Source organism: Natrix helvetica (genome assembly GCF_964273705.1).
Source record: "Natrix helvetica genome assembly, chromosome: 4".
NCBI classification, from domain to species: domain Eukaryota; kingdom Metazoa; phylum Chordata; class Lepidosauria; order Squamata; family Natricidae; genus Natrix; species Natrix helvetica.
In genome coordinates this window covers 74,387,001-74,401,323 of record NC_138550.1, presented here as the reverse complement: position 1 = coordinate 74,401,323, position 14,323 = coordinate 74,387,001, and positions in this window count along the sequence as shown.

Genomic DNA, 14,323 nt, shown 5'->3' with positions numbered 1-14,323 from the left:
GCAGATGGAACTGTGATATTGAAAGGAATTTAGCTGGCAGCAAAACACATAAATGGATGTGAGGAATGCCACTGCTATGTATATGTTGGGAAAGAAGCTGGCACCCTCTGATTTGAAGTAGTTGACTCTCTTAGCGAATTCTGTTGATACTGATGTCTTACTGATTATGAGGCCTTTGATCCTTTCAACCTTCGAAATCACAGAGAGCAATTCACACAATGGCCAGCAGTGGAAGCCACACTAATCATGATGAAAGGGAAGTTGAACATTGTCCCTAAATTTTACTAAGAAAGTAAGGCAATTTTATCTTGGTCCCAAGCAAAAACACATACTCACAAGGCTATTTATACTATACTGAAAATAAATGTAAACAACCCTAATGTATATTCCTTAATCTATTATTTATTGCCTAATTAAATGTTGGTGATATATTTCAGAATATGTTTCTAATCCATTTGAATTGTATTAGTGACCATTTCGTGACTATTATAACTTCCTATTACTAGAGTAGGGTTCACTGTTTTCTAATGAAAGAAATTCCTGCACTGTGAATATAAACTAACTTTATCCCAATTTATCCACTAGGATTCCCCCCAAGAATTCTGGAAACAGTGTTTTGATAACGTTGGTCTATCTGAAAATTGGTCTATTACATTTCCCTGGGTAGAAGGATTATTGAATGAGCTTATGTAGACATGTCCCAGTAGATATCCGTAACTGTTTATCTCAAATCTCTGATTTTATATTAGTAGTGAATGAAAGCATGATTACAATTGGCCTGTAGCCAATACTTATTAGCTTTATTAGACCACATAAGGACAGAAAACACAGAAAAATGTGAACTGTAATTTATTTTCATGTACATATTTAACATACTATAGCTCATTCACTTTTCATAGGATCCTGTGGTAGGTTACAATCTAGCAAAAAAAAATATATAGTAACATTAATAAAATGATTTTAGTTTAAATAATAAAATAAGATATAATATATTAAGAAGCTGCATGCCGACTTAGAATGGAAATGAACAAATTTCCACTGTTCAACTTAACTTTCTATATTAATAATAATACACATTCCCTATAAGTACAGGTAGTCCTAATTTCTGTTGCTAAGTGAGACATTTGTTAAATGAGTTTTGCCCCATTTTACAATCTTTCTTGTCACAGTTGTTAAGTGAATCAAAGCAGTTGTTAAGCAGTTAAGTGAATCTGGTTTCCCCATTGATTTTGCTTATTAAGATTGCAAAAGGTGATCACAGGACCCTGGGAAACTGCAACTGCACTAATATGAGCCAGATGACAAGCATCTGAATTTCGATGCTGCGACAGTTGTAACTGTGAAACATGGTCATGTCACTTTTTTCAGTGCCTTTGTAATTTTGAATGATCACTAAATGAATGGTTGTAAGTTGAGGACTACCTGTATTGCACTTACACTGCAAATTATCAATGTCTTTCCTACAAAATAGCAATAGGAGTGTGAAAATCCGTGCAGGGACAGTCAAAATAAACTTCTGGAGCTGTCATACAAATCAGGAAAGAGATGCTGTTTGTTTTAACAATGTGAAAAGAGGTGCTTCACATACATGCATTACAAAGCCTCTCTTTCTAACCATTTGGGCAGATCCACATGGAAGTTTGTTATTAGATGAAATTGCCTGGGGGACTTTCATAAGCCAAAGTTCACTAGATTTGGGTGCAAATATCCAAGGATTAGTAAATGGTATGATAGCAATAAAGAGATACAGAAAACTCCCATTATTGCTGGACTTGGTGGTATCGAGAGTTTAATAGTTCACAAATGGTAGCCCTAGCTAAACTGCTTCACTATACTTTCCATCATATGTAAGCTATTGTGTCTTAGACATGTTAGTAAACCTTTCAGTTGCTTGTGAAATTGATAGAATTAAGGCAAAATTCGGAATGGTTAAGGTGTTTAGTGAAGCATGATAGAAGGATTCTGCTAATTTGACCTTTGGTTTTATGTTAATAAACAAAACTCCCAATAGGTACTCTAGTTTTTAAAAGATGCTGATTTAAAATGTGTTGCTCATACACTGACTCTACATGGAAATACATTGGTCAAAAGCTATCTAACAATATTGAAATGGCAATTCTGCAGTCCCTGGAAATGCAAAAGTAGCATTTCAATTCTGAATGCAGTTTGCAAAGATTCACTACAGTAAAAATTATTCTCTCAGGGTTTGTACAAATGTCAACTGAACCATCTTTGAATACAATTTATTAGTTGGTTGAGACTTCCAGCAATTTTATAGAGATAGTGATAAAGCCAACTGGGTCTTAACGTTCAATACTGTATAATTTATGGCCTATGTGGAATCTTAGAAATAATTTATCAGTGCTAAACAACAACATAAAAAGTAATAATTTTCTTTATGTAACATTTTAGTGAATTAAGATGCTTTAGGTTGCAATCTTATGTGTGTAGGTATCAGCAAATCAATAATCCAACATAATACATATCTACACAGAAATACATGGGCTTAGGCTGCAGTCCTATAAGTGTTGTATATCAAAATATCCAAATTATACAATATTGGAGATTGTTGATATCTTGCCATAATTACACTGATGTAACTGTGACGCTAGCATTATGTAGATTTCAGAATGAGTAGCTTTGATGTGTGAGGGGAAAAATATCGAGCTACCAGATCTCTGCTGCAAAAATCTGACAAATGCTACAATTGTACTTATTTTTTTCAATCCAGTTTTAAAAATTCTAGAGAAGTAGAGCTAAATTTGGATCTTAAATGCCTCTAGATGGTTTTTTTATTCAGTTTTTTTATTACAATTATTTGTATGCCACCTAATTTACCAGGAAAAAAAAGGGGGCAAATTCATTTTGGGTTGTTAGCCAATATTTATTGGCCCAACAGCTGATAGAAAGTCTGAAAGTGTGAACGCATGCATATATAGGCCTGAATCAACCAGTGATTTAAAATAGGAAAAATTCAGATCAATAGTTGCTAAATCCTGGCAATGTTGTACCATCTCTAGTGATGATGGCGAAAACATGGAGCTTTGGTTGTATTTACACCACACATTTAATAAGATCAATGGCAGTCCCTTATGTATGATGCAAACTGAGTTAACCTGGCACAGAGGATTTATTTTTCTTGTCCCCAGCATTAATGATTTCCTTACCTTAACTTCGTTTTGGATGTTTTTCAAATCCAGAGAAGTGTGTGATCACTTTCTCATCTCTGTTTCTTGGCTTCTTTTTACTCCCTTCTGGTGAAAGTAGAAGAAGAAGAAGAAGAAGAAGGTTAAAATAAAGACCTAAGGTCTTCTCCAACTGAGTCACCAGAGAAGATGAGGTCTGTTTTTTTGGGAAAAACATTGTCCCAATCAAAACAAAGAAGTAAATAAAAGCTTGGCAGTCCCCACAACAGCAAGAAGGTACTCCAAGATATCTTCCCTAGTTATATTGTACCCCGGTTAATCCTGAGATATTTCAGTCAAGTAACTGAGTCAATAGTTTGTCTTGATTTGAGTTAACCAAGGTGAGGAATGTTGTATGAATCCTCCTACCTCCAATGCTTTAATATTTTAATGTTAGCAAGTCACTTTTAAGCTTCCCCCCCCCCCCAAACTAGCCAACCACATTTTAATCAAACACATTGTGTGAACCAGATTATGTGATCAGTTTATGGTTTGGTGAAAATGGAGTAATCCTAAATGTTAATGATGTCTTAGTGTATCTTGTGAATACTTATCAATGACAGTTATCTAATAGAATGAAAGTTGGGTGAAAAGAGACAGGTGTAGATGATATAAGAAGACATTCCAACTATGAAAATAATTACCTTGGCTGAAATGAAACGTCTTCATCACAATGATTTGCTTGTAGATAAAGGCCTACTTGTGATGAAGTAAGGTTGCTAGAGAATGCGAGAGAAAGCAAGTATTCATTAATGCTATTAAAGGAGGAAGAGAATAATAGCAAGCTTTCTCTGTGATTCAACCGAAGTGGGCTTGGATATCCATTCCTTCTTTCATGTGGGATCTTTGCTTTCCTGATTCCAATTATCCAGTTATTGTCCAGTTGCTTGGCTCTAAATATGGTAACTCTATGAACATTTTGGTTGTTACTGTATTTTGAGACAGACACACAGAGAATAATACCACTATAACTAAATGCATCCCCTTCCTTTGCTGTAATTGCTGAATATATCAACCTATTTTAAAATACATGTTTGGATTCTGTAAGATAATAACTGGTTTTCCCCCCCAAATAAACAATTGTCGTATTCTTCTAAATCTCAAGGGATGCAGAATCTTTTAATTTTTTACTTCCACATACAAATGATTTCCCAAACCTACAGGAGAATCATTTCAATTAGTGCAAAGCTGATAATTAGCTAACTAATAAGGACTAATTTTCTCACAATTATTTCCTAATTAAATCCCAAACTGAGATTTCAAACCCAGATGGTCAATAATGCTACAGATTTGTTTAAATTTCTTAGACAGTAACAAACTGCTAATTAGGATTTGTAAATATATTAATTCTCTTGTGATTGAATTAATAATATTGTATGTTGGTAGATTATTACCTCATTAATTCTGACAGGCCTTAGTCTGCCTGACATATAATCCACTTATCACACATTGGTAGTAAAAAGATTATGAATAAAATCATAAGTGAAGCCTTCCTTTTAATTCAGGAGTGCGGCTGTCAATGTTTGGTGTTACATTTCCAAATAAGCAAGCCCCTGAGGCTGGAATTCAAAGTATGCTTACCTCAAGACAGACAAATTTGACATGTTTATGTCAATCCATTTCTACATTAATTTTAGATTTGCAAAAACAGTCAGCATGAGCACTTAGGAACGCCTACAATTCTTAATGAGTGTGGTTTTTGAAAAATATTTTTTCTTGTAATGTATATTTGTCCAATATTACTACACACACACACAAAGGCATGTGTGTATATACCATATCTATGTATGATATCTGTATCTCAATAATGTTCCTTCCTTTGGGAGCCTCAAGGAAGGTTGTGAAGTTCCTTCAGACGAGGCTTGCATTTATTGGCTTGGTTTTCGATACATACAAACACATTGTGTTATTAGCATTTTGATTGAACACAAGCCATGAAATAAAACATCCAAACTCTTAGGGGGTATTTTAGAAGATCTAGTTGCCTTTGACATGGCTCTGTATGTTGTCTAACACTAGGCAGGGGAAACTCTAAAACCGACTTCCCTTTCTGATACACAGACACAAAATTGATGTGAAAACTTGCAGAGTTTTTGCTGCTTGTGACTTCTTTTGATTTCCTCTCTGGATGGATGGGGGGGTGAAATAGCTACACCCCAAGGATGGGGAGAAGCTCAGCCACTCTCTATATTATGCACATTGTCTTTCACCATAATAAGCTCGCCATCATTTTTTAAATTTTATTTTTCAATAAAACAGAAATAACCAGGAAATGTCATTTGCTACCACAAAAATGAGTTAAGTTAGATTTATCTTTCCCATTTCCTCAAGGTGATTTACATGGGGCTTTCCTTTTTTAAAATCTTCACAATAATCCTGGGGGTTGTGTGTTGTTGTTTTTTGTATGCACATTCCAATAAATATTTCCTTTTCCTTTCTATTGTAAAGACAAATTTTAAAAAAGGGGAAGCCAAAAGGAAACAAGCTAAATCACCTATTGAGCTTCCATGGCTGAGAGTGGACTTGAACCTCCCCAGTCCTCACCAAACATCTCAGCTATTGTTTTATATTGTGTGGGTGACATGAAGGTTGATCAAAAAGTCCTACTGTTATCAGCTACGTTTATTCTTAGGAACCCTGAAAAATGTCCTGTGTATTGTATAAAAAGGTCTCACATTGCTAATCTAATTCTCAAATAATTATCACAATAGCCTTTCAGTAAAGGAAAGAATGGCTATTAATTAAATTTGCATATTTCACTGAATACTAGTTTTTGTCAAGCATGAGAGACATACTTCCCTCATAGCCTAATCAATAACTCCAACCATGTGCTAATTCAATCAAAGATGTGTTTCCCAACTAATGTGCACCCTGATACCATTTTTCATCATAGGAGTCAAACACATATGTTCCAACTTTTGTTTTCTTCACATATGAACATAATCTTGACACTTTGGAGCAAGAAAACAGTTTGTTTATTTGATCAAAGGCCAATCTGACCAAGCTATTTGATGGATAGGCACACACAGGCTTAACGGTAACAACAGCTCTTTATTAAGTACAACAAGTGAGAACAATCCAGCGAAGGTTGAGTCTGACAGCAGCCCTTTTATAGGGAGCTGTCAGACCCTTTGACCAATAGGATTAAACCTCTGTTCCTGCCAGAACAGAGGACCTTGGTGGAAACCACTGTAGTTAGAGCAAGTATCTAACACCCCTCCCTTCATGGATGGAACAATCCTACTAGTTACGCAGTCATGCAGGTAGGCGGGCTTTTGGGTAGCTCTGCCTGACCTGCGCAGTTCAGTAGGAGGGGTTTCCTTGGACAGGTTGGACGGACCTGTTTGCTCCGCAGCTCCGCTTGGTGGAAGCTCCTGGAACCTTTCACAGGCCGCAGCTGGAGCTTCTAGAGCCGGTTCACTCAGAGCTTGCTGTGGGCCTGCAACAAAACCAGATAAGTTTCCCGGTACCCTCGGGCTTGAGCTGGCCATGGAAGGAGTGAGTGTTTGCTCTGTTTGGGTAGGGCTTTGGCTAACTTCTGCAGGAGTTACCTCTGGTTGTCTAAGAGTGGAGTTGGAGAGGTGGCCACGGAGTTGGTCAATATGCCTTCTCCAATTCTTACCGTCCTTGAGCTCTAGGAGGTAAGAGTGAGAGCCTGTGATGCCTATCACTGTAACAGGAATCCACAGAGTTCTTCTGGCGTAGTTGTGGGCATATACTGAATCCCCTATGCTATATGTCCAAATCTTGCTTGTGGAGTCTGGGGGTGATGAGGCAGAAAAATTGGGGTGTAGCCGGTCTAAGTGGGACCTTAGCCGGCAACCCATGAGAAGCTCGGAGGGGCTTCTCCCTGTAGTGGCACTGGGTGTGATGTGCTGAATTAGCAAAAAGTGGTCAAACCATGTTTGCCAATCTCCCGGGCCCATCCTAGAGAGGGCCTCTTTTGCAGATCTCACCATTCTCTCCGCCTCACCATTGGAGGCCAGATGGAATGGTGCGACCAGGGCATGCCTGATTCCCTGAGCTGCTAGGAAGGTCTCAAATTGCATGGCCATGAATTGGGGCCCATTGTCATAGACCAAGACATTGGGCAGGCCATGCGTGGAGAAAAGTCTCTGTAGCACCTTGATGACCCCTTCTGCCATAGTGGAGTTCATCAAGACTACCTCTAACCATTTCGAGTAGGCGTCCACAACTACAAGAAATGTCTGGCCATGAACTGGGCCAGCAAAGTCAATGTGCACTTAGACCATGGTGCTTGAGGTCACTCCCACTCCTTAGCGGGCACCTCTGGGGGAGCTGGTCTGGACTCCTGGCACGGTGTGCAGGTAGCCACCCATTCTTCGATCTCCCTGTCCATGTTAGGCCATTGCACGTAACTCCTAGCCAAAGACTTCATCCTGACAATTCCAGGATGCCCTACGTGTAAAGCCTCTAATACTGCAATGTGCAGTTTGGATGGAACAACAACCCGGTCCCCCCACAGTAGACAGCCATTTACAACCGATAACTCATCGCGTTTGGCAAAATACATTTTGAAATCAGCCCCAACAGGCCCCTTGGGCCACCCCCTCCATACCCAGTTCAAAATTTGCTTGATGGTGGAGTCCTTTGCAGAGTTACGGGCAATGTCACTGGATGAGATAGGCGCAGTCTCCAGGCAGTCAATGAGGAGGACTGGCAACTTGGGGGTAGGCTCAGCGAGAAGTTCAGGCAGTGGGCAGCGACTGAGAGCGTCAGCGTGCCCCAAAGTGGAGCCTGGTCGGTGGATGAGACGGTAGGAGTAGGCAGCTAGGAAGATGGTCCATCTGGTCATGCGGGGTGATAATGACACTGGGGTAGGTCGGTACCCAGCCAGTAAGCCCAACAACGGCTTGTGGTCTGTAACCAGTTCAAAGTCCCAGCTATATAGATACTCATGGAACCTCTTTACTCTAGCCACTGCAGCCAAAGCCTCACGGTCCAGCTAGCTGTAGTTCCGCTCTGCGGCGGACAAGGTCCTGGAGTAAAATGCAATAGGGGCTTTGGTTCCATTGGGCATGCGGTGGCTGAGGACGGTGCCAACGCCAAACGGGGAAGCATCGCAGGTCAGCACCAATAGCAGGGTCTGGCTGTACTGTACCAGGAAGGAATTTGCCAACAGGAGTCGTTTTACCATGGCAAATGCGGCTGCCTCAGCTTTGCCCCAGGACCACTTCGCATTCTTAGCCAGGAGACGGTGTAACGGCTCAGCAATGGTGGCTTTCTTTTTAAGAAAGACGCTGTAGAAATTAAGGAGCCCGAGGAATGCCTGCAGCTCGGTTTGATTGCGAGGTGTAAAAGTGTCCTGTATTGCTTTGATTTTTTGTGTGGTTGGGTGAATCCCAGAGCCATCGATTAGGTACCCTAAGAATTCAACCCTTGGCACGTTAATTTGGCATTTCTTTTTTTTTAAAAAAAAAAGAATTTTATTGGTTTTTAAACATTTATAGGGAAGGGTAGGTGGATATACAAAAATTTTTGGCAGCTACATCGTGCTGAAAGTAGAAATCTCTCCAAATCTCACAACTTTTACAGAAAAAAAACAAAAGGTAAAAGATAAGCAGAAACAGCATCTTGTTATACATTGTATCAACCATGTGTTCAAACATCTCTTTTGCCACTTTCTTATATATCAACAATTACAATGATATTTCAAATACATTTATTTTTGTGACCTGAGTCTTTTCAATATTGCTCCCTCTCTCCTGTCCCCTGTTGGAGCCACAGCCCCTCCCTCATATCTTGTGTATTATCACCTTTTTCACTACCTCTTATGATTTTGTCTTCTAGTAGGGCACTGTGTTTTTTCATGAAGGCCTCTGCCTCCACAACTGTATTGATTCTAATTCTGTTTCCCTCCCAGAAGATCAACATTTCTTCTGGCAATAACCATCTAAAGCAAACTCCTTTGTTATATAATTTCTTCTTATCTCTTATTTTTTTCGGAATTTGTTTAAGAATGGCAATTTCTTTATCGTTATATTTTAGTGGTCCCCCCTTTGGGCTCCCAAGACCTCATCCCTCATGGTCTTCTTAAGAAATTTAACGTGGACTTCCCTTGGAACATTATGTGTTCTGGCATATTCTGAATTAATTCTATAAACCAAGTCCATATCCCACCACAACTGTTCTTTATCTCTCTTAATATATTCTGCTAAGATTGTACACATAGTATCCTTAAGATCTTCATCTTCTGTCTCGGGTAGGTTCTGGAATCTGAGAAAAAGGGACATTCTTTCAAGTTCCATCTTTACCATGAAATTTTCCAATTCTCTATTCCCCTTCTGAGTCGCCCTCACCTCCTCCCTCAACCCAGCCACGCCCTCCTCCAGCACACCAACCCTCTGTTTATTTTCTGTTGTTTGCTGCTGTACATCTCTGAGCTGTTCTTTAAAATCTGTCACCTCTTTTTTCAGTTCTTCTTGTCCCTTCATAATAGCCTGGAACATTTGGGTAACAGATAAGTCCTTTGAACTCTCTCTGGTCCCTTCTTGTTGTAAGAATGATGAAATTCCGGAATCCATCGGCAAAGGCGCAGGCAGCCGACAGCTGCGCTATGCACCCCCCTTCACTCCCCGGCTCCTGAGGCGAGGCTGGAAACCCCCAAATGGCTGCTGCTGCTTCCAGGGGCTCCAACAATCCGCCCTACGGCAGGTGGTCCCTCCAAGACCTCCTATGCTCCTAAAAGGAGCCCACTGGAGAGATGAGCAGTGGACAGCAATGTCCGTCGCCTTCGGGGACCGGAAGTGATCTCAGCATTTCTCTTTTTTGAGACGGAGGCCTTTGTCTCTAATTTGAGCCAAAACTGTTCGTACACGTTTTAAAAGTTGCGCCTCATTTGAGCTGATACCAAGATGTCGTCAAAATAGGGGACGACTCCTGGAATCCCCTGCAAAAGCCGTTCCATGACACTTTGGAACAGTCCAGGGGCGATACTAACACCGAATTGCAGGCGGTGACATTTGAATGCACCCCTGTGTGTCACAATGGTTTGGGCCTCTGCCGTAGCGCCATCTACAAGCAATTGTTGGTATGCCTGCGCCATGTCCAATTTACTGAACATTTTTCGGGGGCCTAATGAATGAAGGAGGTGCTGTACAATGGGTATAGGGTAGGCGCTTTGTTGTAATGCTTTATTTATTGTGCATTTGTAGTCTGCACAGATCTGACAGACCCGTCAGATTTGACAGGTGTCACTATAGGGGTCTCCCAGAGTGCGTGATCGACCAGCTCTAGGATTCCCTGGCCTACAAGCTTGTCAATTTCCCGACAATTTTGGGGCGGAGAGCAAAAGGTACTCTCCTGGGTTTTAGCCTTATTGGGGCTATGTTGGGGTTCAAACTTAAGGAAATTGGAGCCCCCATATACTTATCCAGACTGGTGCTGAAGATGTCCTCGAACTCATTAAAGATGGCTTCAGCGCCATCATCTTTCAAGGTCACCTCTAGGCCCAGGGCTTGGAACCAATCTAGCCCTAGGAGGCTCTGCAGGTTGCCGCTGATCACTGTCACTGGGAGTTTCCAGCTGAACTGCTTGAACTTCACCTGGAAGGTGCCTTGGCCCATGATGGGGACCCGGTTTCCCTGGTAATCGTGCAGGCGGATGTCAGGAGTGCAAAGATGCTGCTTCTTTAGGCTAGGGACAGCCTGCTTTAGGGTAGACCACGGTATGATGGTCAGTGATGACCTTGTGTCGATCTCCATCTCACATGGAGAGTCCTCGATGAAGACTGTGACCTTCAGCTTTTTTGGCCACCTGGTGCGGACTTGGCCGATTGACATGTGGTATTGTTGCCATCCGAAAGCCATGGTGGCTTCTGCCAGACCCCTTGGCTGGGCCTCTGTTAGCGGTTTGGTGCACTTCTAGGCTGCCAAGCAGTGGCAGGGAATTAGCTCCAGGACACCTTCTTGATGTGCCCCTTTCGCTTGCAGCGCTGGCAGGTGGCATTGGGAAATGGCAAGCTGATCTGGCATGGTCTCCTCCATAGCTAGCGCAAGGCAGGAGACGGGGTTTGAATTCGCGCACTGGCTGTGCATGTTGCAGCTGTCATCTTCTTTGCCTTCTGAGCCCTCGTGCTCGGCAGCCTCGCGATGAACGGGTGTACTCTTTCACGCGTCTTGTGGAGCGCTTTGGCACTGCAGAGTCTCAGTAGATTTGACGGATGATTTGGACACCCTGGCTTCACCCAAGGCAATCTGCAGAGTGAGGTTAGATTTAGCAAGTAACCTCCTCTGTAGATTAATGTCCCATACGCCGCATATTATGCAGTCCAGAATCAGCTCGTCCAGGTCTCGGAATTCACAGTACGCTGCGGCCTTGCAAAGCGCCGCAACGTACTTGTTAATCGACTCGCCCTCCTTCTTGTTTTCTGATGTTAAATTCATGCCGGCAAATGTGCTTGAATGGCTTGGGTGCATAGTGGGTCCTTAGTGTCTGCTGAAGCATGGACCAGGCGACTGATTGTAGTGGTGTTGGCTCAGAGACGTCTTTTGCCATCTCGAACACTTCTCGGCCACAGTACCTGAGGAACATGTTCTTCTTGCGGCCTTCAGAAAGGCACATGAGGTCATTTGCCTCAAGGAAGCAGTCAAATTGTAGCATGTACGAGTCGCAGTGCTTGGTGACTGGGTCATATGGAGTCGGTGGGGCATACATGGCCATTTTGTCTTCAGAGGGTGGCTGCTCGAAGCCATGCTGAGCTCTGAGCTGGATGTACTTGCTGGATTGCTATGTTCTTTTGGTTCGCCTAGTTGCCTTCCAATCCCACCGTCGTTGCCAGTGTTAGATTGGGTAATGGATAGGCACACACAGGCTTAACGGTAACAACAGCTCTTTATTAAGTACAACAAGTGAGAACAATCCAGCGAAGGTTGAGTCTAACAGCAGCCCTTTTATAGGGAGCTGTCAGACCCTTCGACCAATAGGATTAAACCTCTGTTCCCATCGGAACAGAGGACCTTGGTGGAAACCACTGTAGTTAGAGCAAATATCTAACACTATTGATTTATTTTTCAAAGATGAATATATGATTCTCCACTCATTTACGGTATTCTACTTGAGCATTCCATAGTTCTAACTATGCACATTTTAAAAAGTTTCAAACTGCTTTAAAAAGTTTTTTTTTAAAGTTCCGATGATCAGCTGTATGACAATCAGCTGTGCCGCGATTGTCGGAATGTTTTTTTTAAAGCCTTTAAAACTTTTTAAAACAGTTCTGACGATTGCGCTGATCATCAGAACTTTTTAAAACCCTTTTTAAACATCTTTTTACTACTGGTTCGGGCAAACTGGTAGCATTTTTACTATTGGTTCGGGCGAACTAGCCCAAACCGGTAGCATTTCACCCATGCTTTATTAACCTGCAGAATTCTGATCAGTAACCATAATAAAGAACTAAGTACCATATTTTTCGGAGTATAAGTTGCACCTTTTTCTTGAAAAAAGAGGCTGAAAATCTGGGTGCCTCTTGTACATCAAATACAGCATTTTTTGCCTCCCAAAGCCCCACCCCTTCACCAAAATGGCTGTGCATACCCTTATGGAGGCTTTCAGAGAGCTCCTGGGGGCTGGGGAGGGCAGAAATGAAGCCACTTCTTTGAATCCTTTTTTCTTCCTTTTCTATTTTTTCTTCCTCCTTTTTTCTTTTCTTTTCTTTTTGCACTTTTTCTTTTTCTTTTATGTCTTCCTTTTTCTTTTTTCCTTTTTATTAAAATTCAGTTGGTATTAATTTTTAATCCAAATGAAGGTGGGTTGAATATAAAAGTGAATGACCACAAATAGTGGTACATTTGCTGTGTATACTGTTATGTATGGACATACGTGGCACAGATTTGCATGTCCCTATGGATTGATCTGCCAAGCCGTAGGAAATTTAAACAACTGTCATTGGCCAGCTAGTCTGCTGGAGCTCCTTAAAGGGTGAGCTCTGGCAGTCTAGCTGGCAGTTCAAATTGCAGCAGCTTAGAAATAAAAAAAAGTGCTGGGAGAGGAGAAGCCAATGTTGCGATGAGACGATGTGCAATCTTAATGCTCTGAGATTGTAGTCAATACTTTTGGGTGGTCCAAATGGACCTAAACCGTCCTGCAGAGATGGTGAACAGGAAGAATACGTCTTGCTGATCTCAGGGACATTGCAAAGTCTCTGATTGATCCAAGAGAAGTTCTTCAAGCCGGCGACAAAAAATCCAGTCATTAGGCTGATGAAGTTGGGGCAGCTCCAAAATGGAAGGATACAGAAAGAGAAAGTGTTTCCAGCTGGTGAGGAATTTTTACTGTTTTAAAAGAGACTGTCTATAAAAAACTTAAAATTAATTTAAATTGGAGAACAGAAGAAATAAGCAGTGGAATTAAATTTGGAATGGTTTTGGACAGTGGGTTATCTTACTTTTTAAATGCTATCTTCACGGTTGGAATTTATGCAAGCCTTTTAAAACGAATGGATTAAGTTTTCTTCTATTTTTTTTTCTTTTACTATTCTTTGTAACCTATGGACTAAAATTCTCCTCTTTTATTACTGTGGGTGTTCTTCTAACTCATTCAAGAATTGGACTTTTTTTTAACTTGAAATACAAAAAAGATACAAAAGGAAACAAAGAAAATTGCAACAATAACACTGCTACTCGGAGGCTGGAGATTTGTGTATTGGAAACGAAACACTTTTACTTTTCTCACTGATTATCCTGGCTTGGCACTTCAAGGTCTCACTGCTTGTTTATAGAGAGTGATAAGAAGAAAAGCATACAGATGTCCCTTTGATGTATATATTTAACCAGAGAAAGGTGAAAATAAAACATTATGTGAATCTATGCTTAATCTTGTTAAAACCTTCTAAGCTAGAGTAGCAGTGTTTGTTAGCTGGAGATAATGGCACAATTTCAATGGCAGAAAGAAGTTTTAAGTCTGCAAAAGATATTCTCAGAAATACAGAAAATATCAAACACATGTGAGAGGATAGAGAAAAAGTTGGAAGACTTAGTGCATCTAACAGCAAAATATGCTGAAGAAATTGAAGATGTTTATCAAGTGGAAAAAGTGGCGGTTAAAATCCTAAAAATCGAAGAGGAAAATGAATATAAAGAAATTAAAATTGCTGATATTTATGGTGATTGGTTTGTCTC